Genomic DNA, 25950 nt, shown 5'->3' with positions numbered 1-25950 from the left:
CAGAAGTGACCTTACTGCCGTCCAGAAGGTCACGATTATAAGCATCACTCTAAAGTAAAAGCATTTATGATATCTCAAGGCGTTCTTTTATGTTTCTACAAGCAATGCACACAAAAGGATCCTTTGACAAAGTATCAGTTTTCAACACTGCAAATGCAAGGCTTCAAAAAGATTAAAGCCAGAGAATAATATTATTTTTCTCTACAGCTAAAAGGAGGTCAAACACAGACGTCAAGTTCACCTCTCATATGGATACTGAAGCAGCAAAGCCCGTAGGATTTACCAAACGAGCAAATGTTGCTACTCATGGGCCTCCGGAGTAAGACTTGTAATGAAAAAGCCAGTTTTACATGAAGTCGATCGCCAGTGACTCATGAAGATCGTTCGTTACACTGTGCAATAGATTTGAGTCTGCATTCTCTTTTCCAACATCGCAGTTTGTATCCCACAAAGGGTACGATTACTTGTATAGCGTCAGACATATAAGAACCAACTCCAAGATGTGCTTGCCAGTTAAACAAAAATTATCTGTGGAAAATTCTCCAATAACGTGTAGAATTTCTTTGTATGACTTACAACCACTTAAAATAACGCTTACTGCCAATGGCTCCCTGCCCATCTTCGCTGTGTGCTGCGACATTATGGCTTTTGACCATCAGTACGCAAAACGGAAATTGGTTTGCTACCTCAACCAGAGGAAATGTGGTGTCTGCCAAGGATGAAAGAAAAGGATAGACTGACGGCCTCTCGATAGCTACTAGATTGCTTCTATCGGAAGAGATAAAAATTTTAGTAAATCACAATTTCTTAATTATTTTAGTAACACATAAAACTGCACAGGTTTGTTAGTCTTAAGAGATAAAACTGCATAAATGTGCAACGTTTGTCGATAAATCGAAGTCGTTATCTACACAATTGCTGTAGCAGATAAATATACGTATGTAAACAATTGAACAAGGATATGATATGCTTACATTTCAATTTAATAGCGTGATATTCTAATAATATTATTCTGATACAGAAGTACCAACGCAATGAAATTTTTCAATTGTAAATCACCCGATCGTATTTTAGCAAGCACGTTTGTGTCTTATTCCTTCAAAGGATAAAACCATATTTTTCCTTCCAGTTAAGTGATTAGTGTGTGTATTAAGTGTTGTGTCTCTTTGTGATTGCCATTTTAATGAGAACACGATATATTTCTGATCTTGCTATGATTATTACTTGTAACAGATTCCTCCTTTCAAAATGTTTTATACGCCATTAAAGTCTTTTTTGATTATAACAAGATTAAAATAAAATTTTTTCAGCTAAAAGTCCTAAATTTCCACTAGATTGTCAAGATCGATCTTTTTACAATAATATAGGACTTTATCTTCTAATTGTTTTTGCATTTTTTTAATTGCTGAACGTTTTCGTACTTCTACCCTATCAAAATATTTTTCTCGTGTTTTTAAGTTATGTCCAGAACTTATTTGCCGCCATTTTGCTAGTAACATTCTTGTACTTTTTCCATGCTTCAGGGTAAATACTAAAATATATATTTTCTTTTAATCCGTATGCCCTACAGTTGTATTGCCGTATCGTATAACATAAAAATCTGCGTTTAGTTGTGTTTTAAGTATATAACATTTTTCATCTTGTTCTGATATACTAATAATAATAATGTTTCTTTTCTGATAATGATGTTTCTTTACCCGACTCCAGTGACATCACTCTGCTGGAAATTAAATTAGTTCTAATTAATTTAAAGAATTTTTCTTCCTAATACTTTCTAGTAAATTTCTTCCTGATACTTTTACTTTCTCAAATATTGAGGATTGTTTTCTTTACTGTATAAGGATTTTTCCAGCAAGGTTTATATCATTGCAAAAACGTTAACATCCAGTTATCTTAAAACTTTCATTGCATCTTTGTAAATTTCTATTCAAGTCATTACTTAATTTCGGATTTTCAAAACACTTTTGCCTTCTTTGCAAGCAAAGATGTATTTTTTAACAATTACAGAGAGAACTCTCCCTCAGTTTCCAATATTTCTCAATCTGTTCCAAATATGAGAAATCATTCAGACGCTTTAAAGTTTGACAATATTTTGTGCTGAACACATAAATATAAAAGACCTGGTAAATACGAAGCAACAATCGAAAATTAAATGGTCAGAATCCTGAAAACATTCTTTGTACCATAAAAAATTTCAAACAGTTAAACCACAGAGCAAGAAATTTGTATTGCTAAACCGGACGGAATCATTGCAAGATTACGAGAACAGGCAGCCTTCCAGCAACAAAATTTCACAGTAATTTCTGATCTTAAAGACCAAGCCCCAACGGCAAGAAAAGGATTTTGAGAAAATTATCAAATCTTCTTTGCCTCCTCCATCGCAAAACATAATAGCTCACTTGTACCTTCTAGTAAATCCCGTAATGAACACATGCTATTACTACTCAAAGGCAAGGAAGGATCTAGGAAGAACGTCAGAACAAAAGTCTGTGGTCAAACGCCCTCACACAGGTAATGTCCCTCTAAAAAAAATTTTTATAAACTCTTATCGCCGAAATCAAAGCATTGGCACGTCAGTTACAATGGATCGCGGTTCACGCGAGCCAATATATATCCTACATACCCGAACACTCCCAATCAGTTGTTAATCATAAAAATCGCGCTGGCAACCAACTACTCCAAATTGCAACTAAAGTCTCTTCAGGTAAATTTACAGAGAGTCAAGGCTGCAAATGTTTGGGACTGATATAGTTACTGCTGAGAATAGCATATAAATAATACTAATTCAAGAAACTCATTTGGCAGCTGATTCCTTAACAATTCTTCCACTGTGATCGAAACCTCTTTCCTTTAGTACCACATAAACTTTTATTGTATACTCTGGTAAATAATTACCAGTTTAGAAACATATGTAAATAATGAAGTATTTATAATAAACATAAGAAGAAAATTAAGTTTCATTTAGCTATTCGTTCCTGAAAGGATATTCTGCTCATAATTTTATCTGCAGATATCTCGGATGTCTTCGATTTATGACCATATATTTTTCCTTCGGGAGAAATGCAGGGTTTCTTATTTTTCCAATTCCATATCGCATAGCCCACTATACCGGTTAGAATAATAGACGTTTGATAAGCTGTAATTCCACCAAGAGTACAAAGTACCGTAAAGGAATGGATGAATGTAGACAGATTTTTTTTTTTTTTTTTTTTTTTCCCAGTTTGACTCGGGCATAAATTTTCTTCTTTATGCATAAAATTCACTAGTTAAAATAATTAAAAAGTAAAAAAAAAAGCTAAGTTAAAATAATTAAGAAATAGAAAAATGATTTCTGCAAAATTTTCTGCGTCAGCCATTTAAGGAAACATAATTAGTCATTCAGTTGATTTTCTTATATCATACTTGAAGGCACGTACCAAAACCACTACCAGGTTCCACTGGTTTTCTCTCCCCCAAATGCCCATTATATCAGAGGGAAATCTCAAAAATTAAAGCTGCTGCAGTTTACACATCAAAGCAAGAAGAATAGTTAGCTTACTACCTAGTTTCTTTTAAGTTAATTTAAACTTCCCTTTCTGTACATGAATCCATCAAGTACTACCGCCGCCCCTTCAATTCCCCAATCTCAACTGTTTACGACAATTTTACACAATAATTCGCCTCCACAGGACAAGCTTAGAATCCTTCAAATAAACTTAGGCAGAGGAAAAAAGGCGTCAGAACAACTTAGTGAAGTAATTGAAAATAACAATCATGATATAATTTGCATTACTGAGCCGTATTGCGTAAAAGGTGAAGTTAGATGCCTTCCCCTTCACTGGCAAATATTTCAATCTACCAAAAAGGATCCTCTAGTTAACCCACGTGCCAGTATTATAGTCACCAATACCAAATGGTCCCCTACAATTATATTAAGCCATAAAGATGTGATGACGATAAGTATTAACTGTAAATCAGAACAGCTATTAATTACTTCCATTTACTGCTCACCACGAGAGGATATGGGGCCGAATCTCCACACATTAGAAAATATCTTTAGTATTCTCAGAAGATCACAGCACGTGATTACAGGTGATTTCAATGCTCACCATCAAATGTGGCATTACAATAATACAGATAATAGAGGACATACACTAGCTGACTTTATTGCTACACACAATCTGTATATACATAACCTCTCTTCAGACACTCCTACAAATGGTAAAGGATGGTCGGACTTGACACTGTCAACATTGAGTATCTCCAATAAAATACAAGAATGGAAAGTTCTTGATGATCCAAGCCACTCAGATCATAACTACATCTCATTTGAATTATCTGAAGAAATCCCCGACCTCAAATTAAGAAGATTTTCAATCTCAAAGCAAAAAGCAAGGCAATTTGGAAGAAAAATCTCCACATGTCTTCAGTATGCGGAGAAACTTATAGATAAATGCACATCACCCGATGCAGTCCATGATTTAATGGAAACAATTATCAAAACAATACAGGAGACAGCGACCAACACATTTAAACTCCGTAACAACAACAAGATTATGAAGACTAACTGGTGGACAAAGGAATTAAGACGTGAAAAGCAACATACAAGGGCCCTTCGTAGAAAAATGAAAAGTGCTCCGGAAGGGTTGAAAATGGAAATATGGATAAAATACAAGCAACAATTAGCAAATTACAAAAAGAAAATAACTGAAGCAAAATTACGCAGCTGGAAGAATTACTGCTGTAGTAATAAAGATACATACGGCCAGCTGTATAAAATGGCTACAAGTAAAGTTTTTAGTCCCGCACATATCGGTCTTTCGAGAGATCAACTCTCACGTAACTGCCAGCTTGGTAATGTCACTGAAAAGATTCTCAACAATATTCTAGATGTTGTCTTCCTAAAAGATAATACAGAAGACGATGGCCACTCACATTCCGACATTAGATACAATAATACCGCTCCAAATACTCCAGACGATGTGGAATTCCACTCACAAGAAATTTCAAACATTATTAAGTATCTTCCGAATAATAAAGCTCCGGGACCTGACGGATTAGACAACAGGATTATTAAGATAATTCACCACGCAATGCCTTTTCTGTTCCACAAACTACTAAACCTCTGCCTCAAATTTTATGTCTTCCCGAATTGTCTCAAACAGGGACAAACAATACTATTCAAGAAAAATAATAAAGATCCTACGGATCCGGAAGCCTTCAGATCAATCAACCTCTTACCTGCAATAGGTAAACTTCTGGAACGTGCAATCGCAGGCAGATTATGCCACCACTTAGAGAAAAATGAAACCATAAGCCCCAACCAATACGGCTTCAGACCTCTCAAATCTACATCACATGTGATAGTAGAACTTCAAGAGCAGATCCGTAGGAATAAATCTTCAGCTCTCCATACAGCAGTACTCTGCATGGATCTCAAAAATGTGTTTGACTCCGTGTGGTGGCCTGGTATCCTTGAAGCCTTGCGCAACATTAAATGCCCTCAGAACATATTCAAGCTAATGAATAGTTTCCTAACAAACAGAGCAACGATAATCACCAGCAACAACTGTATAGTAGAAAGAAGAATAACGAGGGGCTGTCCACAGGGCTCTTGTCTAAGTGCAGACCTGTGGAACATCACCTTCAATTATATCACCTCCTACAAGTGGCCGGACCATACAAAGCTCATCGCCTTTGCCGACGATGTGGCCTTTGTAACAAATGGGCATTCAAGAGACATACTAGAAAAGAATAGTAACGAGACTCTCTCCATATTCCATTCCCTCTGCGTCAATCAAAAACTAATAATTTCAGAGCCCAAATCACATATTATTTTATTTCCAAAACCGGGCAAATCGCTACAAAGGCTACCTTGCATTAAAATCAATAATAGAAGAATCAAGATCTCAAAAGAAATCAAATTTCTTGGATTGAAAATTGACCAAACGTTTTCTTGGATCCCACACCTCATGGAAATTCGGAAGAAGACCCCAACTATTTCTAGAGCCCTCGCAAGGATGCAAGGCACAACGTGGGGCCTCAAGCCGAGGATGCAAAACATTCTCTATAATACCGTGATTGAAAAAATAATCCTCTACGGGGCATCAGCATGGACTCATCCTATGACAGTGAAAAAGAAAAGACTCTTAGCTTCGATCCAACGCCCCTTCCTCTTACAAATAGCAAAAGCAGACAGAACTACCTCAACGGCAGCTCTCTGTGTATTAACAGGAATCCCACCCCTCCACCTGAAAGCAAAAGAAGATGCAGACTTAGCCACGTTATTCCACCTCAAGAAAAACATAGATTTAGAAGATCAAAACCTGTGCCCCCTTGATTTTGAACAGCCACGAAATCCTTACCTAAGACACCCTGCAGTACATGCAAAACTCAGAATATCTACAAAAGAAGACACCCTCAGTGTACCTTCATTTCCAGTCGTGTACACAGATGGGTCAAAGTTAAACGAAGAAGTAGGATGCGCGTTCTTTGCACTCCTCTCAGAACAAGAAACAACAGAATGGAAAGAACACCTAAGGAACAACAACAGCGTTTTCCAAGCTGAGCTTTCAGCCATAAAACATGCTATTCTATGATCTCATCAAAAGCATCTAACATATGTTACCATCTACAGTGATAGCCAAGCGGCAATTAAAGCTGTCGATGATGCAAGAAACAAATCATCAATAGTGCAAGATATCTACGATTTATTATCACAGCGCAAGAGAACATCTATAAAAATAAAGTGGGTAAAAGCGCATGCTGGACAAGCCCAAAATGAAAGGGCAGATGCACTTGCTAAAAATGCAGCTCAAGACCCATCTCTACCTTCAATCAATGTCCCATTCCCTAAATCGTATGTGAAACATATGTTGAAAAAAATTACATTAAAAAAATGGCAAACTGAATGGGAAACTGCAGAAGTAGGTAGAAGGCTTTTCAACTTCTACAAGAAACCCACATATGATCCAATCTCTTATAACTTCTTCATCAACATATTCTTATCTGGACATGGTCCTTTCCCCACGTACTACTTTGCACGAAATTTGAGCGATTCAGACAAGTGCATATGTGGGGAAAAGGGAGACCCAGAACACTATATTTTCAAGTGCCAACTCACAAAAGAGCTACACTGCAAAGGAAGGTCACAAATTACGCCTGAGTACATTAAATGCATGCTAACGATACCTCAATTACAACAAAAGGTTTCCTTGATTATGAAGAAACTTTTTGCATATAAAAGAGAAGACATATGTCAAGATGCTATCACATCTGTATAAATACCTCTTATTCTACAACTTGCAAAAATAATGCAAGATTTCAGAAATATTGCAAGTGTCTGAAACAGGCTAAATATGGTTTAAATAGTTTTTATAAAATAGCTACATTAAGAATTTGGACTGTATTAGTGTAATAATTAAATCATTAATTAAAAAATAATATAAATAATATAAGACTCTATTAGATATATTAGTGTAAATGTAAGTATTATGTGATTTTCTAATGTATATTTTCTGTATTTATGATACATTAATTTACAAAAATAATAATGTAAGACTTCAGTGCTGATGCATTTGTGTGTAACAAGTTAAAAAAATGAAAGGAAATGTATTAATAAGAGAAGTCGCCTTAGTAATTCAACTAAGTATAATAAAATGCAAAAAAAAAAAAAAAAAAAAAAAAAAAAAAAAAATTCTTCAATTAGCTCCTTAAAATGATGTTTATTTTAATTCGATGTAACTAGATATACTAATGTAAATATATTGTTTGTATGAAGTACAATGTACAATGAAAGTTTGTATGTATGTTCAAAGTAATTATGTTATTTCAATCTGCCATAATCCAACTTTTGTTAATAGGTTAATTTCTTTGCAATAATTGTATACTATGTCTTTGTAACTGTATATTCAATACGTAAGTCTAATATTAATGTAAAATTACTATGAAAATGTCTTGGTAGGCTAGCATCCGATGCGTGCCAACTAAAAGCCCAGCGGGGTACAGTAGTGTGGCGGAGCAACACCTGTAAAAGTCACTGACGAAGTTCTGGTGCTCCGTCCACTTTTCCCTGTCCCTGGTTTTCTCTCCGGCACTGAGCGTTTAGGCAAAGATCATGCTAAAAACATCATTGAGAATATATAGTCGACACTTGATATATCAACTTCTCATTGTAGTAGTTTATTTAGTACAAAGACAGGTGCAAATTTTTCTATCTGCTGAAGACTGGAGGTTTAGTAACATCACAATCTGTTGGCCATTTCAATGGGGACCACAAGATAGCGTTGGTTTGAACTAAAGGAATTTCTCCCTTTAGTCATGGAAGGACGATTCTTCGAAACTTCGGTGTTGTTCTGGTATACAGCAAATAACATTGTAATCTTGCCAGAAACCTTGAAGAATCCCATTTGGGGCCTGACAACTGTACAGTCCGAAAATGGAACTTTTTCCGTGAGAAGAATCTAAGATGTAGAAGAAAAGAGGGACCTTTTATCTGCTGTTGGCTCTGAGCCTCTAAAGTATGCAAGATATTTTATCCGAAGAGAAATCCTTAGGAATGAAATGGTCAACTAAGAGAGTTGCAAAACATTCTTTATCCAAGTTTGTGAGAACAAGTCCTACATGTGCTTCTGATTGGTTGGTTGTAACCGCTGGGCTTTACTTCAAATGAATTTCTCAAAGAAATCATCATCTAAATCGAGATTTCAATCTTGTTCCCTGTTTCATTATGATGTTCTTGGAAAGGACTCTTAATTCTTCAGTTGTAAATACTAGGTCTCAAACTTTCCGAGAGCTTTATTTAGATTTCTTCTCTTATTGTGAGTAGTCCTGTCTATGAACACTATCATTTACTGCACCGATAGCTTGTTCTGATATTAATGATAATTTGACAGTAATATCACAAATTATAATGTCAATATCAGAATTAGATTTGTCAGGACTATTGTTCCTTCTAATTGCCTTGGGAAACATCCAGGAATCCTGAATCGGAACAGGAAGCTTACTCAAGCTATGTTGTTCGTGTGTGCGTGGAACAGACAAAACAGTAAGAAGGGTTAACGTTACCCTTTATTTCTCACAGCCTACAGGCGCTCCCGCACTTCAGGATACAGAGATCAGCACTTTTGGTGTAAAACGTAGAAAATAAAAAATATTCACTTAATAACTAAATTAAATAAGAATTAAACTAAAAGACATTACAGAGACTATTAACACGAAGATTGGCATTTTCAACCTCGTAAGTAGTGAGCTAGTTGCAAATACTACAATATGCCTTTTATATCAGCAGGAACTAAGTTCTGGCCTAAAGGCAGACACGAACTGACTAAAAAGCACACGCGTAGCAGGGTAGCAGAAAGGCCATTTCTTAAATACCCTTTACAGTTGCAAACTCATTAGCATAAAAATCCTACCCGTGCTTATTTTGGCCAGGAATGGAAAATGAGAGAGGATAGCAAAGTTTAAAATAAAATAAACGTTAGTAAAACTTAAAATTCATATATATTTAAGAGAGTATGTGTTAAAATATGAAGTTAACAGCAATATTATGAAAGAGCTTTCAGACTCTGCTTTTCATAAAATGCGACTCCTTAGGTTTGTTGATTATTAAACGAGCTACTAGACGCCCATGATCTGATAAGTCATTGATTACCTTGAGGGCGATGGGAATGTTGAAGGTAGCTATAAAAAGTCTACTATGTTATAGCGATGACTGATGATGTTGGGGCGATAAGTTGCCTTATGTGGCACATGGATATGCTTTGGGTTATTTAGCACATAATTAATTGCACATCGTTCTTCAGTTGTTGGAGAAATTACACTCTCAGATGGTGTTTTTTGAGCTGAGAACAAATACCACATAAATTCCGTATCCGTTGAGACGAGAGGAATTAAGCACACATTCAACATAAATAAGTGAGCCAAAAATTTGAGGAAGCTTCTTCATATCTCTATATGAAGTAGTCTGCAATTTGATGCTGACAGAAGAAGCTGTAAGTTTCTCACAGATGAGACATATAGCAATGTCCTATTCTTGAATGTTAATGGGGAAATTCGTGAGGTTTATGTACGCTATTTTGCACATTTCACAAACAAGGACTAATGGGAGAACACTGAGCTGGGGTAGAATTATTCAGGATGTACAGTTGAGTTCCTGTCTGCATTGCCAGCTTTCTGAGTTGCAAGAAAGACCTGAGCAAGATTGGTTATTTGGATTTCTTTAAGCATAGACAGGGCAGCAGTTAGCTGTCATATGATCACCTTAACCTCAGATAATTTGATTATGCTCTTTGAATCCAGAGATGGTTTTACTAGTAAATTTTCTATCCCTGCTAATACATTTGACATAAATCATATTACTCTAGCTTATGTACGGCTTAAAATAAAATTCATAAGCTTTGTAACGAGCTACATGGCTTAAACTGCAATTTGTACATCTCGGGGGTTCCGATTTCACATTCATGAGATCCATGTTATCCACTACACTTGACACAACCTAGATGCGACACCAGAACTGAGCATGGAAGAATGCTCAGGAATGGAATCACTGCGTGGACCAGCACTTGGTCTCATGAGAGTCCCTACTTATATTAAGATATATTAGATAGTCAAGATTAAAAAGTGACCTGGATGTGTCAGTCTTAGACAGCAGTCTAATTACTTTGGAGCCCTTGAGTCTAGTTAGCTGAATAACTTTGATCACTTGAAAACCCTTACTATGAAGACATACTAAACTACTGTGATAGTGCTGCTAGAAAGGTTGCAATTAACAACTTTTAAGTTCTTATCACAGCAATCAGGTCAGAACGGAATTCCAAAGCTCTTACTGTCCAACCACGCAGTAACATCGCAATCAGTACGAGCAGTAAAACTTTGAAATGACAAAGTTCATCTTGCAAAATTTTAACAAAAAGAAATTAAATAATATATGAAAGAAATTCTTAATGGAAGAAAACTAAAATATTAGTAATATTCATGTCAGGTAAGAGTCCTCTTTTTTCTGTGTGACTAAGTGAGGAACATAAGTATGCTTACTATTCTGCATTCTGTTTAGAAATAAACTATATTTGCAGAAATCCTGCTCTTATTATTTTAAAGTATTAGTAATTAGCTCTATGTTTGCATTTGCAATTCAATGAACATTTCCAGGCATAATATTTCCAGTGTGTGTTTGAATACTACAATGAAACAATGAGTAAGAAAATAAAAGTTCTGTTAAAACAAGTGCAATTGAATAAAAAATGCTATTCCCCTACTAGTTTAAAATCCAGATGCTAGTTAAAGCACAAATACATACTCAAAGCCTGTTTTGATGTTAATTTATATAAAAAATCTTGACATGAAATGTAGCAATGCCAAGCATATTTTGAGAAAAGTGTTAAATGACAACAGATTATTTAATTTAAAAAACTTTATTACAAGGAGGAGGAATGCAGCATCACTGCAAAGGACATCTAGTATCCTGTTTTGTCACAGATGTTTTCCTGCCTTAATATAGGCTCTCTATCATGACTACTCCAATGAGGAGAAATGGGTGTCTCAGCTAATGCTGCCCCACTCTTTATAAAAAAATAAGAGAGATTTAAAGTAAAAGTTGTTTGCTTAATTTCTTTAATACACGCACTGAATTCAATTCTATTATATGAGTTTTACTTTGTTACAAAATGTCAAAATTACCATTTCAGTCAGAAAATAAAGATTCAATAACTTTACGGGAAAAAGGGTAGAAATTAAACAGAATTAAATTAGTATAATAATTAAGTTTATATGCCAAACTAGTACAACAAAAAAATTAATTAGAATCCTTTATGATCATCCAAACAAACCACCATAATAACCAAACAAAACTAAATTAGGTCTTTTGAAGAGAAACTAAATAAGTTAAATCAAAATCACCTTTAAGTTAAAAATATTAACAAAACTAAAATTTTAAGTAAAACAATTACAGCTCAAATCAAACTCTAAATAATCACTTAAACAAAACTAATCAGTTACTAAAATTAATTATAGTCAAATTAAGTACAGTTGCACAACAGCCCATAAAGTTACATTTTGATCTTTAATTGCTTGGAATAGGGTTTATCTACTAATAACAAATTAATCTGTAGTCATGTGTTGTATCCAATTATCATCTACACCTCTTCTATCTGGGGTTATGCTTGTGACTCATGAATAAGAGTGCTTAAATACCTCAAAATTACAATCTTAAGCAAGCACATATTGCAGGTGGTTAATCTGAAACAAAACTCACCATTGTGAATATGATATTAAAGCCATCAAAGTTTCCATGACTTGCAAAGAAATTTCAAAGATTGTGCAAAATAGCATGTTCTTGTTTTAATATATGATTAGGACAGGTACTCACAAAGACCACTTGCAATCTTACAACAGCACACTTACATTTTCATATTACATATGCAGTGAAATACATTTAACAGAAAACGCTCAAGCGAAATATCGGTTAACACAAAATAATACAACGGCCCTGACAAACTATTATATATTTTCATGCATTTTGTTTCTCTTAACATGAAACGAAAATTGCTTAACACGAAAAGATATCCTCTCTGGAAATGAACAAAATACGGAAAACACCAGCCTCGCAAGCGAGATTTAAGAAGGGTGTGAAATGAAGAGAAACGGTTTTCCAGAAAGGAGACTAACTTGGCTTTGAAATATCCTCGGAATAGCCTGCGACACAAGCCAGTTTTCTTTATCTAAGCTACTTTCACCACCTTCCACCTCTACAAACGCCACATCACATCTCATCTTTCATTAGTTGGCTTTGGAATTCGGTGATGAGTACATCACAGTGTGAGTAAAAATCTGTGATTTTGGTTCATATGTTGCACTCTGCATAGAATTCAGTGACTCCAAGAATAATAAAAACCCAATAAATGTTTTGTTTTCAAAAAACCTGAAAATTTTGTATTAATTTTCATTAAGTTCTTGTGAACGTTTTTGTTTCAATCATTTTTATTAAATACATGCTTATATACATATCTATGTAATCAAATGTACTCTAATAAATTTAATTTTGTTGAATATATGTTTGTTTTTTTCCAATATCCTTTAACACGAAAAAATATTTCATTCCCCTCACTTTGTTAAATGATTTTCATTGCAAATTATTTTACATACATTTTATCCATTTATTAGGTCTCTTTAAATTGTGTGATTCTGAATTGAGTCATCCTATCCCCCAGTAAACTCCATTCCCAAGCACAGTATCCAGAGGGTTGATGTTGCAGAATTTTAGAATAAAATGTTTTCCTTTCTTAGCAAACACGAGAAGGCATGAATTCTTCAGCTGCCAGTAGGCACTGAAAATCCTTGTTATGGCTCTGGTCTGAAATGCAGATCCCAGCATTTGACAAACTTTATGACTCTACATGGTTGGTGACAGGAGTAATTAATAAAGAAAAGAAGTGTAACATATATTCAAGTTAATTTTTCAGCATTTTCTTGATATGTAAAATGCTATAAAGCTATTAAAAAAGGATCTCCTGTCAAACAATTAATCATTTGTAAGACTTTTATGAAACTTTCATATTTTTAGCAAATGTTAACATCTCCTTTAAATGACATTTTAATTAAATACAAACAAGCATTTTACAGTGAAATTTCAGTGAATATGTAAAACTACTGCAATTGTAAAATGCAGTGCATGTTCGTGCATATGCATTATTAATTCTTAAAACAACTTGCAAAATGTGATGAATGTGTTTTTTTCTGATGATTACGGTAAAAAGACTGTACTTTTCCTTAGAAATTACTCACAAAGGTATCCCCACTCACCCTCTGTATATCACAAAAGTACCCCTCTGACTGAAATATATGTATTTTACTTAATTGAAACAGTAAAATATTCAGGAATTTATAATTTCCTTCAAGTAGGCGGTGTTTGTTTCATTGTTTAACTGAAAAATAAAAATTATCCATAGAAATAAATACATATTACATATTAAAATTATTTCATAACTGGCATTAAATTAATACTAAACAATTATTGGAAATCAGATGCTATGAATGATTCTGCAGCTTTAAAAATAATACTTACATAAATCGTTCTGTTTACAAAGGTATTTTTTGTGCTATATTCTTACATTATGTGTACACCACAAATGCAACATAGTAAAATAATCAAGTGAAACTCATGCAGGTCTTTAATGCTAACATAATGTGAAATTTTAATACAAAATCAATTTTCATGTTCCTTGTATTATAATTTGCACATAATTTTACAGTAAATTTCCGATGCCATCTTTATCACAAACTGATAGGCTCCACTATTGACATTGATCGAGTAGTTAAGATCACTGAATACTGATAATTAAATCTCAGGAAAACAAGCTGACTAATTGGTTTTTGTGGTTTTCCCCAAGTGTAACATAAATTCAAGCCATTCAAGCCCTCAGAAAGGTCCTTCACAGAGGATCTCTCCTCTTATATAGATAGCTTTCATGGCTTTTCAATATTTAAATAACCTAACCTAGCCCATTGTAAAATGAATGATTTATATCATTTAAATAAGAAACTCAATCTTTAAACTTTTTAATTAGCATGCATAATTTTGTGCACAATATATAATTAAGACAAACATAAATAATATGGGAACAGAAGCTAATTAAGCTTTAATAAGGAAGAAAACTATGCTTTTGGTTAACAAGGTACATGGGGGAGCCATGAAAAAAAATCAGCTGATGAAAATTTTAGAGTAGTTGAGGCATCTTTAATACAGTCAAAAGTCGTTAATCCGGATTCGTCGGGACTTCGGCGATTCCGGATTATAGATCATCAGTTTAAATCTGGTAAGATGGCATGCAGAAATTATAAAATTAAAAATATGAAACCGTAATTTATGAAATAAAGAACAATTATGATCTAAAGGGTATCAAAATTTACAAAAAAAAAAAAAGCTTAATATTTATTTGTTTACTTTATAAACATTTCTTTCAATGTAAGTTGTTTAAGTTGCTTCGTTTTTACGTGATAATACATTCTCTTTAATTCTATAAACAGACATAATTTCTTGTTCAGTTACAAAGTTCCGCTGTTCAAATCCTATAATTGCTGTGTCTACCGACTAATTTGTCAATCGAAATTTTTTCGTTTTAATAACCTCTGTCACTTTCTTCGCTATCAAAAGCGAATTATAATGACGAGGAATTTGATTTAATTCATATCAAAGACGGAGTACATCGAGATGAAATACTACATTCAGTAAGTAATTATAAGCCAAATAAAATAAAAACATCTGCCCTGAAGATAAGGATAGTGCTGACAGATCAACTTCCAATTCATTGCGCGCTCGCCGCGGCATTAAAGATAAACAAAGTTTAGATAAACAAACGTTAAAGTTTAGATAAACAAAGGATATGCCTTTATCCATTTTTTGCAGCAATTCCACTTTTTGTTTAATGAACTTCGAAATATACTTTCGCTTTGTAAATCCTTTACATATTAGTAAATATATATCAGAAATTCTATTTGACATAATTGAAAGTCCAAGCTTACTTTTATAACATTGCTCTAACAGTTTGCAAAAAATAATAAGCCGGATCCAATTCGAAGATTAAGGAACAACGCAATCTGCAACATTAACTGAAATAGATAATTAGATAATTTTAGCATACCTTATACTGTCCGTTATACATTAAACGCACAAGCCCATTTGTAGCCGTAAAGTTCTTACACGCATGCGTCAACGCGATGCATGCGCAGAAATTTTGTAGCTTTGAAGTCCGGATTATGGGAGTCCGAATTAACGACTTTTGACTGTATTAGTTTTTCCTCTATTTCAAAGATATACTATTTCTGTAAGGGTAGAAAGACACACAACATTTGGCAAATAAAACATTGGAACTATACAGTCTCAGTTTTTGAAAGAGCAATTGAGAAATTAGAAGCAATTGAGAAATTAGAGCAATTAGAAATAATTTCCTTAATATTCCTTTCCTCTCTCTTCTATTTTTTTAGGCAAAACTTGCTTTGTTCAGGCAAAGTGACTTTTTCGCTATAATAAATGCTCCTTGACTTTTGGTGGTGAAGATGTTTCAGAGTTTCTAACATCTGGCTGGCAACAGATGGCTGCTGCATACATTCTCTCTCCTCTGTAAGAAAGATAACTATTAATGCAAATTGGCAGAAGAAAAAAATATAACTGATACCTTAAATATGAAAAAACAAGTACAGATTAAAAAATAATATAACTGAATCCTTGAAATATGGAGTTTCAGGCAGCAGTATAATAGACAGATGCAAATCCTCATATAATAATTTTAACTCCTATAAATTTAGTTATTAATAGTGCACTGTTCACTAGATGCCTCCTGGATCAAATAAATATATGAATAATACATAGTTTATACATGAAAAATTTCTACATAGGAACAGACCTATACAGCATAACATATGTGCATCATAGGTCAACTGTACTAAGCCGAAGGTTACTGAAAAGTACATGCATGGATTTTCAGCTGAAAAATCAAGTGCACCAAATGCACAAAAATAAAATAAACTGCAATAAAATTTTTTACAGATTATTATTATAACCTTAATACCATGGTTCTACTGGTAGGCCACAGAATTAAAATTCCATTAATATTAGTCAGAGGTAAATGATATCATATTATAAGCAGCTAATGCTTCATATCATACTTTATAACTTGCACCTTCATGAAAATGTTGTAGAAGACAAATACACAATTTTTTTTCAGTATATCTCAATACCAAAAGTGATTTACAATGTTCTCAAGCAAAATTTTTACCTTGATTGTGATTAACAAATGGTGATTAACAAAGTGATGAATGGAACAGTCCCCACTTACAAATCAAACATTCCTGCATTACTAGTTTATTCTGGTTATTGGTTTGGCTATTACCCTTAATGGTAACTAAGCGAGCTGGTGGATGAGAACTGAAGGCACTGAGAGAGTGAAATCCAGTTATCCATCAGCACAGAAATGGCAGATTCTTAACTATGCAAAGTTAATACCAAAAGATCACCTGATATAAACAGGAGAGTTTTTGTTTGCTGGTGGTTGGTTTCACTTGAACTTACAGCTAAAAAGCATTAGCATCAAGTATCAATTTGCCCTTTTGTTTGCTATTTTGGAAGAAACAAAGTGTAGATGTTGTTCCTGGAGATAAAAACAGGTTTATTGCTGCTAATATTAATAAATAACTATGTAAATACAAAAGGGTCAGCAAATGAGCACAAACAGAAATTAAGTCTCATAATAATTACAGGACTGTAATCAAAGATTTTGCTACGCATATGTATTGGATACAGAAGGTGTTAGAAATGTTAAAAAATAACTAATCCAGGCATATACTGAAATCCATTAGGAAATTTTACAGATCCTTTAACTCTTGCACAACAAAGTCACTCGAAACAGTCGAACACTTAGATATCGGTAGGTCACCTTAACACCTGCATCCATTTTCTACCTGATGCTTTACCCCATCATGTTAGTGCATGGTTCATTGGTTTTCGGGGCATGCCAACCATTATTTTGAAGCAACTAAAATAGCTCTCTTATTTAAATGCAGTTTTCCCCCTCTCCTTTGTTTAACATCAATTTTAAGCAACTGGTGCTCACAGTTGCAATCCTGTCCTAAGAGGAAATTGCACACAGTTGATTAAACTACACAAAGATTCCCAAGAAAGAACTAATCAATTCACTTAAGTAGGTTATTGTTAATGCTGTAGCATTCTACTCAACGGAGGGGGGATCCATTCCAGAGAAATTCCTATATATGTGCATTTCAGACATTTGACAGAAATAAATCTGGGCCTCTGTCAATGGAAAAGGTAAACTGTTGTCTGCACGCAAATACTGAAAAAGACAGTCAGAAGACTACTCAACATACCTATATACTATCAATGCATGCTGATAAAGTCAAAGCCACATATCATGAGTAAAGAAATAGAAGACAGGCCTCACAATGTACAGTAAACAGCAAATAGATCATTTGACATGAATATGAGTTTTCATTTGGTGTTTGGGTTCTACACAAAGTCAACCAGAAAAAACTGTCAAACATGAGTATTGATTTGCACTTTGCTGTACACTAGAGATGAAATATAGCACTTTTAAGGTGACTTGTGACAGGTGATGACAAAAGAATTCATTACAGTTATATTGCTGAAGAAAAATTTTAATAAGAAAAATTTTGTTTTGGATAGGGTGAGATAATGGAGACATGGTTTACAGTTAGAATCAACTATTAGACAATAACAAATTCTTAATGAGAATACTGATTATCATCAGTTAGATTATCTGCAGTGGGTTTAACCACAAACCAATCTGTACTGATTGACAGCTCTTGTGCAGTTATTTGAGAGACCAGCTGTTACACAGCTGCTAATTGCTACACCAAAAAGGAAAGTAAATAGCAGAATCATGTAGTACATATGCAGTATAATGGGAGGAATACATGATTAAATTTTCTGTTGACTTGGGACACACAATGTGCAGAATTCATAAAGCTGCAACTTCTGGCAACAACAATGGCTGTAATCCAGCTGGGCATTAAGTTGAACTGAGCTTGGATGAGAGATATAGGTACTGCATTCCATGCAATTTCAAATCTATGCCAGAGATTATAAGTAACAGTGGATGATGACTGGTGGCATGCCAGTCTCTTAGCAATTCATAACCAGATATTCTCAGTGGGTTAGAGATCTGGAGAACATGCTAGCCAGGATAACAATCAAGTACATTCTGTATTGAGGAATGTCAAGACATCACAAGCATGGAGTTGTGCATTATCTTGTTGAAAGAGGGTGCCATGCAAGCCTCAAATATATGATAGAGTCACGCACCTTAACATATCACAAATGTAATGACAGCTGGCCACATTCCTGGCTATGCAAACAACAGTTGATTGGGATATGTAACCAGTGGCAACCCATACAAACATGCCAAGTGCTGAGCCTGTATGCCGATGACAAATACAACCTCACAATGTTCATTCTCAGTACCTCAATACAAGGATACATCATATAATGATGCTGCACACAAAACTGGGATTCTGAAAAGATCATATGCTGCCACTCTTATGTCTTTCCTTCAGCGTCAAGGAAAAACACAACAATGGTTGTAGTACTAACAGTCCATGGTGCTGTAAAAGTTGTTATACTGTCCATACATACATGCTCCTCCTGCACAAAAGCCAAGTTCCTGGCTCAAGGTACAAGGAACAAATGACAGCATGTCTGTCCTCTCAGTTCTTAGTTATCCAGGGCCATTGAGATCCTGCATGGCATTCAGTAAGGCCCGCACTGACCTATTAATTTCATATTTGCCTGATAATCATGAAATCCTGACCAACACAAAGATGACTGCTACAGAATGCAAAATCACAGAACTGATATGCCACAATCTGGGCATAGTCAAATTCTGATATGTGCTAGTAGGAGTTGGTCCTTCTTACACAGGGCATATAATGACCTACACACAAACACTCAAATGTGATTTCCAAATGAGAAACCATCTGCACAATCTTCCCACTTACATGCAGCGAAGATGGCATTACTCACATCTACTTTATGTGCATGCACTGGAATGCCACTCATTCGCATATCCCACCTAACACTATATTTGATGCAAATTTGATATTTGTTGCATGCCACCTTTATGATGTAGTAATTTTAACTGCCAGCAGTTTAACACACATACAGCAAAAGCAACTCAATAAAAGATTAATAAAGATAAATTTTAACTCATCTACCTAAGAATCCAGATATTCCCTAACCTTTTAGACCACTGCAGCATTTTTTTTTTTTTTTTTTTTTTTTTTTTTTTTTTGTTGGCAGACAGTTCCAGGGTAAATGAGGGATAGAAAATGTTCAAATAAATACTAAATTTAAGCAATAACTTTTCCCCATTTGAAGTTGTCTCAGTCCTGAATTGCTTTCCGATTTCATTTGAACAGCATGAAAATGCAATTAGTTTTATACATAGTGTTTAAGAAATTTGTCATGATCTCAGACCTTGAAAATGTTTAACTTTGCCAATCAATCACCCAAAAAAAAAATGCCCTTGGCATCCTTAAAGATCTTATGGTAGGGACAGACAAAATTCAAACATTGCAAATAAAACCTTAGTTATTTCAAACTTATAAAGTATAACTTAAAAGTTAGTTTATTTCAAACTTATAAAAAAAAAGTATTCACTAATAGAGTAGAATAAATTGACAGCATTTACTATCTAAATGACTGCATTATTGGAAACATGAAATACACTACACAATTACAGAACAAAGTCTTGGACCTCCTGATAAGAGTTAAAAAGCATTGGAAAACAAAAGTTGTTTGGAAAGATGAAGAAAGTTTTAGAACCTTTAACTTGCAAAAATTGGAAAGTTTTTTTTTTTTTTTTTTAAACTTATTTGATTCTTCCTTTGATATTTCGAAATTTAGGTTCGTTCCAAATAAAATTCACTTATTTTTTATGATTTATTTTTTAAATTTGTATTTTTAAATAATTTTTCTAAATTTTTTGAAAAACATTTTGATTTACAACCTGTAAAATTTTTGCCATCTTCTTAAAGTAGATATATTTCGAAGCATACCTACAAAAAATTAGTTTTTTATTCAAAATTTCCTAAGATATATGTGAAATTACATTTTGGCACAATTTGAAATTTGCTGTATTTATTGCAAGCGCTAATTAATAACGAAAATGTGGTTTATGCACTTTGTTAAAATTATTTTAAAGTATGAATGATGACTTTTTTTCCACTCATGGACAATGAAGAAAAAGGAAAAGAAAATAGGTTGCTATAAATTAAGAAGTTCGGCAAGTGATTTATACTTCGTGCAAACTAGCCCACCCGCGGCCGAGCGGTAAAGTCGTTGAACACTGGTTGTTCAGTCCGAAGTTCGAATCTCCCTAACGGGCTGGCTGCATGGGCGTTTTTGTGGTTTTCTCCATGTGTAATGTGTATACGAGTCAGTTTCCCTTAGAAAGTCCTCCACAAAAGCATCCCTCCCCCTAGGCAGATATCCCTAGTATGCTTTGCCGTAATTAAATAAACCATATCAAACCAAACCTAGGTGCAAACTGAAAAAAAGTTCACCAAGATAAATTTTAAAATTTCACCATAAATTTCTCATCAAAAATTACAAAATTTAATATCTAGGCCTAATTTGAGTTGTAGATTCGAAATATGGAAAACAATTGGTATGTTACTTCAGAAAAAGTCTGATTTTGTGGCAAAATACCTATGTTAGGAGAAAGTTATATATAAATCTGATATATATCCTAAGTCACGCATCTGAGACATGGAAAACGCAATTTGAATTCCATCAATCAGCCCAGTACATTGGGAGTTATAGAACTGTCCCATTGTTTTTTGCGGTGTAACAATTTTAGTTTCATTCTAACCACTTTGAACTTGAATATAAGAATAAAGTGACAGAGTTCTTTGTTTGTTGTTGTTTCTTATCCGAGTTGATCGACAGGAAACATCTAAGAGAAATAGAAATGAAATAAGTTAAATAATTAAAGGAACAAGCCTATGTAAAAATTAGCAACTTTAAAATCTGATGTAAATTTTGAATAAAAGGGTGTGTTTTTCAGAAACAATAAAAATTAAAAAATTGTTTTGTCACAGATCCCACAACAACAATGCAAAGTAAATTCAGTTCAGTGCTGATACTTATATGGAATGAAGCTTAGAAAATTGCTAGAATATTAATAAAGTTGTCAAATACTGCTTGAAAAGAAGCAAACATCGAGCATGATGCAAATACCTTAATTTTGTGAGGGGCAGCAGAGAATTAAAATGTCATTTAATAAAATATACTGCTGCCAATAAAGCTTTTGTTTGAGAAATGTTACATTGACAAACCATTCATATTCGTCTGGTAAATATAAATATCATATAAACAATACAATAATAATGAGTAGACAACAAATATTGTATAATATACATTTTAGAACAGTTATGTAATTCTGCTGTTACAGGCAAAATGTACATGTGTATATACCACGTGAATCCAGAAGTAACTTAGAAAGTAAAAATTCAAAAATCCAAAAAATATGCACAGTAATATATAAGTTTTTAGAGATTAAGTAGAAGTATTATTTTTTTTCACCAAGTAGTACAGTATCTATTCTACAGCAATAGTGTTTTTTGCAGAACTGTGATTTGATTAATCAAAATCATTCTAAGAAGGTAGCCTTATAAAATCAAGCATATATATACAAGAATTAGAATTAATCAATTTCAAGAGCTGTCAGGAATTTGCAAATTGGGTTTTTCAACAAAAAGAAAAACCATGCAAATTATCTACTAAATGCCACATGAACTGATGACATGCACTTTTAATAAAAAGTGCAAAGGCACATAGCTGTTGCATCTAGGTGAGAGAAAACCCAAGAGATTATGGAAACCAGAGGTTACAGTGTGGTTTGGGTTCATTACATCATTCACTAAGGCCCCCTTCAATTTCTTCATACGCAAGCATTATGCAGCATTTTTCAGAGACAACATCATTACTTTCTTGCAAAGAAGCAAGTGTTTCCACAGTGTAACATTTGTGAAGTATAAAGTATATCTATAAGAACCTGCCATGATCGACGTTTGGCATTGACAGTGTCCTCAGCCACTTTCCTACACAAACATTTCCACACATTATACCTGGTGAGCTTTTATTATGAGGCTACTCAAAGTCACAGGTGTACAGTCAGCTAATGTTATTGGCCATACTGAAAAATGCTATTTGCAATCATGTGACACAAATTTCAGCAGAACTTTATGATGCTATGCAAAGTGTACTATCTTAAGTCATTTTTCTGAAAACTGGCCATTACACAAAACACCTGAAATTCTACCTCCACTGCAAGCTGTGCTGTACTACTTTGGGAACTAATAACAAAACTGAAGCATCACCTGCCTGTGGAAAATGAAAGTATGCTGCAAATAAAATTTTGCATAATTAAAAAAATCCCATGCTTTTTGCAAATTTCAGTGAAAATCATATCATACAACAGCTTGTACTTTTCAAATTATTGCACTTTTGCCTTTTACCTTTGGAGCAGGTGGTACACAAACAGGTACAACTATAAGAGGGCAGGACATCAAAATTCTACCACTGGTCATACAGGTATAGCCTTACTGCACTAAGTGTGCTTCAGTATGACAATTCTTACATAATTAAACACATTTTAAGTGGCAATATTTGACATTCCTCAAATTAGTTCATGAATTATCCTTGATTTTCTACTTCACGACATGCCTTGCATCATCTATCACGATGCTGATTGGCTCCTTCTCTGGACTGACCCTGCCTCCTCCAGCTTTACCAGTCATTACAAGATTGCAGCTTCTAATGCTAGATTCACATGGCAATGGTGGCAGTACTTCTTTCTAGAATTATCTACATCCTTACATGGACATAAGTCAGGGAAATTTTTCAATGTAAGGCTCCGCAGGAACTCACTATTTATCTGGGAAGTATCGCTTGGACGAAAGAACCCCAGAATAAACACCGTATATCAAAGTATCGCACTAAGACTGCAGTTCTACCCCAATTTTGAGAGAACACATTAGAAGGTGGTATAAGAGTTAGCCACCCCCTCTTCCCCTACCAGTAATCTCTCAAGAGGTTTGCCATATATTTTAAGTCTTCCTTGCCATACAGATACTATATGCTTGCAAACTTCCATGTCCTCTCTGAAATTTGAAATCAGGCCCATCAGTACAGCAGCCAGCACCACAGACCATTACCTCGAATATATATAAAAAAGTACATTTTGAATTTTTAAAATTGAAAATGTCATTTAATGATTATTTAAAATGTCTGCACACTTTTCTGACTTCAGATTTTTATCCTTTTGAATCAGTGTCTTTTTTCAGGTGGAAATGGTACTTCTGGGTCCAAACGTTTTAACCTTCAGAAAACTAAATGGAATTTAGTAACTATAACTGAAAACTAAAGATACAGATAAAAGTTAAAACTAAGCCTTATTTTTGATGGAAATTCAAAAAACAAAAATGTTCACCAAAGTTTCTGAGCGTCTATATGAATTAGTTAGAGAGCCATTGATTCTGATAACTAAAAATAAAAAGAATTTGATTAGAATTTATTTTTGTCTGAAATCAACAGATCTAATAAAAATTTTGAAGTAAATACCAATATGGAATAATATACCACAGCTAAAACTGCAACTCTCATTACAAAGTATATAAAAATAATATTGCTAATGTTAAAATTAAAATGCTACAGAATATGTCTAACAGCACAATAACAACATAGTAAAAGTCTATCATAAGTAATTTCCAAAGACAGAGAAGTATATACAAAGTGGATTTATTTACATACAAATTGAAAAATTTGAGTTCAAAAGTCTACTTGTACTCTTCATAGATGGATCAAAATTTACATTACAATCTGACAATGAAAGTATAAGGATTTGGACAGAAGCATGAAATATGCTCAGTAATATTACTGAATCTCGAACCTTCAAAGCAAGCTGTGTTATGGAATAACTGAATTTCTTTAATCTGTTGGCCCAATCACGCAATATTTACAAGAGATACTATTATAGGTCGGACAAAGTCCTTGATTCCCTTTGTAAGATTTCATGACACAGCAGTTGGTCTAGCATTTCTTTTTGTGGATGATAATGCATGTCAACATGCAAGAAATCTAATGGAGGAGTAGCTTAAAAGCAAGCACATTAAACCTCAACTGCATCAAAAATTGAGGCAATATTTCAACTTTCCTATAATCTTTCTGTCTGCATTACATTGATTAAGATGCCACCTTAGAGGAAGTGGCAAAAATTTCCAAGTTTCAAAGCATTTTTTCTCATTCAGAATTTCTCACAAATGCAATGGTACCTTTTATCCTGGTTTTTAAGTACTCAACATAATGAAGAACACTCAGTATAATGCTTCTTAAATGAAAGAATGGGAAATTAGCATATTCAGAAGCTTTCTGTGACATATATTTCTCATAGCAAGAGGATTCAGTAAATGGTGAAGTAGCAACTTTGTTTAATGATACTTGTCCTTAAATTCTGGGTACATATGAAATAACCATGCAAGGTTTTTAAAAACATATATGTAGCTCTTGATTTATGCAGTCCAATCTTCACTAGTTTCATACACAAAATTAAAATAAAGATTTAATATTATTAACGAGATTTTATTTTTTATGACTTCCTAAATCACTCAATATCAATAATTCAGAATAAAAATCATAAACTTGGTCATTATTACAGCTGCATGCTTTCCTAACACAAGTAAGTTCAGTTATCGATTTAAAATAAGATTTTAAAATGCAAGCTTTCTAATTTGTAAAGTTCCTCGTGCCTATACATGATTTTATTCCTATAATCTCTCCTATACATGATTTTATTCCTATCCTATAATCTAATCCTATACATGATTTTATTCCTATCATCTTATCTCAACACACTAGTGGCAAGGGCAGAAGGTCACAAGTTCCCAAACTCCTGGATTCCAATTCCTGGAATTTATGCTTGGGAAGACCACTCTCTAAGAACAGAGAGAACCTATGTAAATACCATATTTCTGTCTTTTGTATTTTCACATCTAGCATATTTGTATGTTTCAGAAACTTCCGATTTATTGATTTGCAGTGCGTGAAATCATCTCACAGTGCTCTTTTTTAATAGGTATGATATTTGCTAGACAGTATATGGTAGCAGAAGCAAGCACATTGAGCTGTCAGCCGGGTCTCTAGTGGAGTATTTTGCCATATGCACTCATAAGTGCATGAATTTCACCATTTTCATCGACTACCATATGTAATTTGAAACCAAAAAAACTGAGGCACAGCATCAACATACAGTCAATACTGCCATGCAGAGTGAAAACAATGGTAGCACAGCAGGTAATTACTTTGAGTCACCAAAATGGCTGCTGTGCTGGTACTGTCGCCATGTGATGTAGTTTGGCCTAGTGGCATCATCTATATTTGGCAATGAA

At 34.0% G+C, this 25950-nt stretch overlaps 1 long non-coding RNA gene across 3 annotated transcripts in view; it reads right to left on the bottom strand.

Annotated features, from left to right (window-relative positions):
- Positions 1-14121: 14121 nt before the first annotated feature.
- LOC118194885 (uncharacterized) overlaps positions 14122-25950 on the bottom strand; it is a 28994-nt gene continuing 17165 nt past the window's right edge. For all 3 annotated transcript variants that reach the window (XR_004759168.2, XR_004759166.2, XR_004759165.2), the window contains one exon: positions 14122-16091. This is a non-coding gene — a long non-coding RNA (uncharacterized LOC118194885). The remainder of the gene's footprint in view (positions 16092-25950) is intronic.

Source organism: Stegodyphus dumicola, chromosome X2, assembly GCF_044657685.1.
Source record: "Stegodyphus dumicola isolate Sdum_Otavi_A_Nest chromosome X2, ASM4465768v1".
NCBI lineage: Eukaryota > Metazoa > Arthropoda > Arachnida > Araneae > Eresidae > Stegodyphus > Stegodyphus dumicola.
The sequence above is the reverse complement of the archived record's forward strand: the minus strand, read 5'-3'. Positions and strand labels throughout refer to the sequence as shown.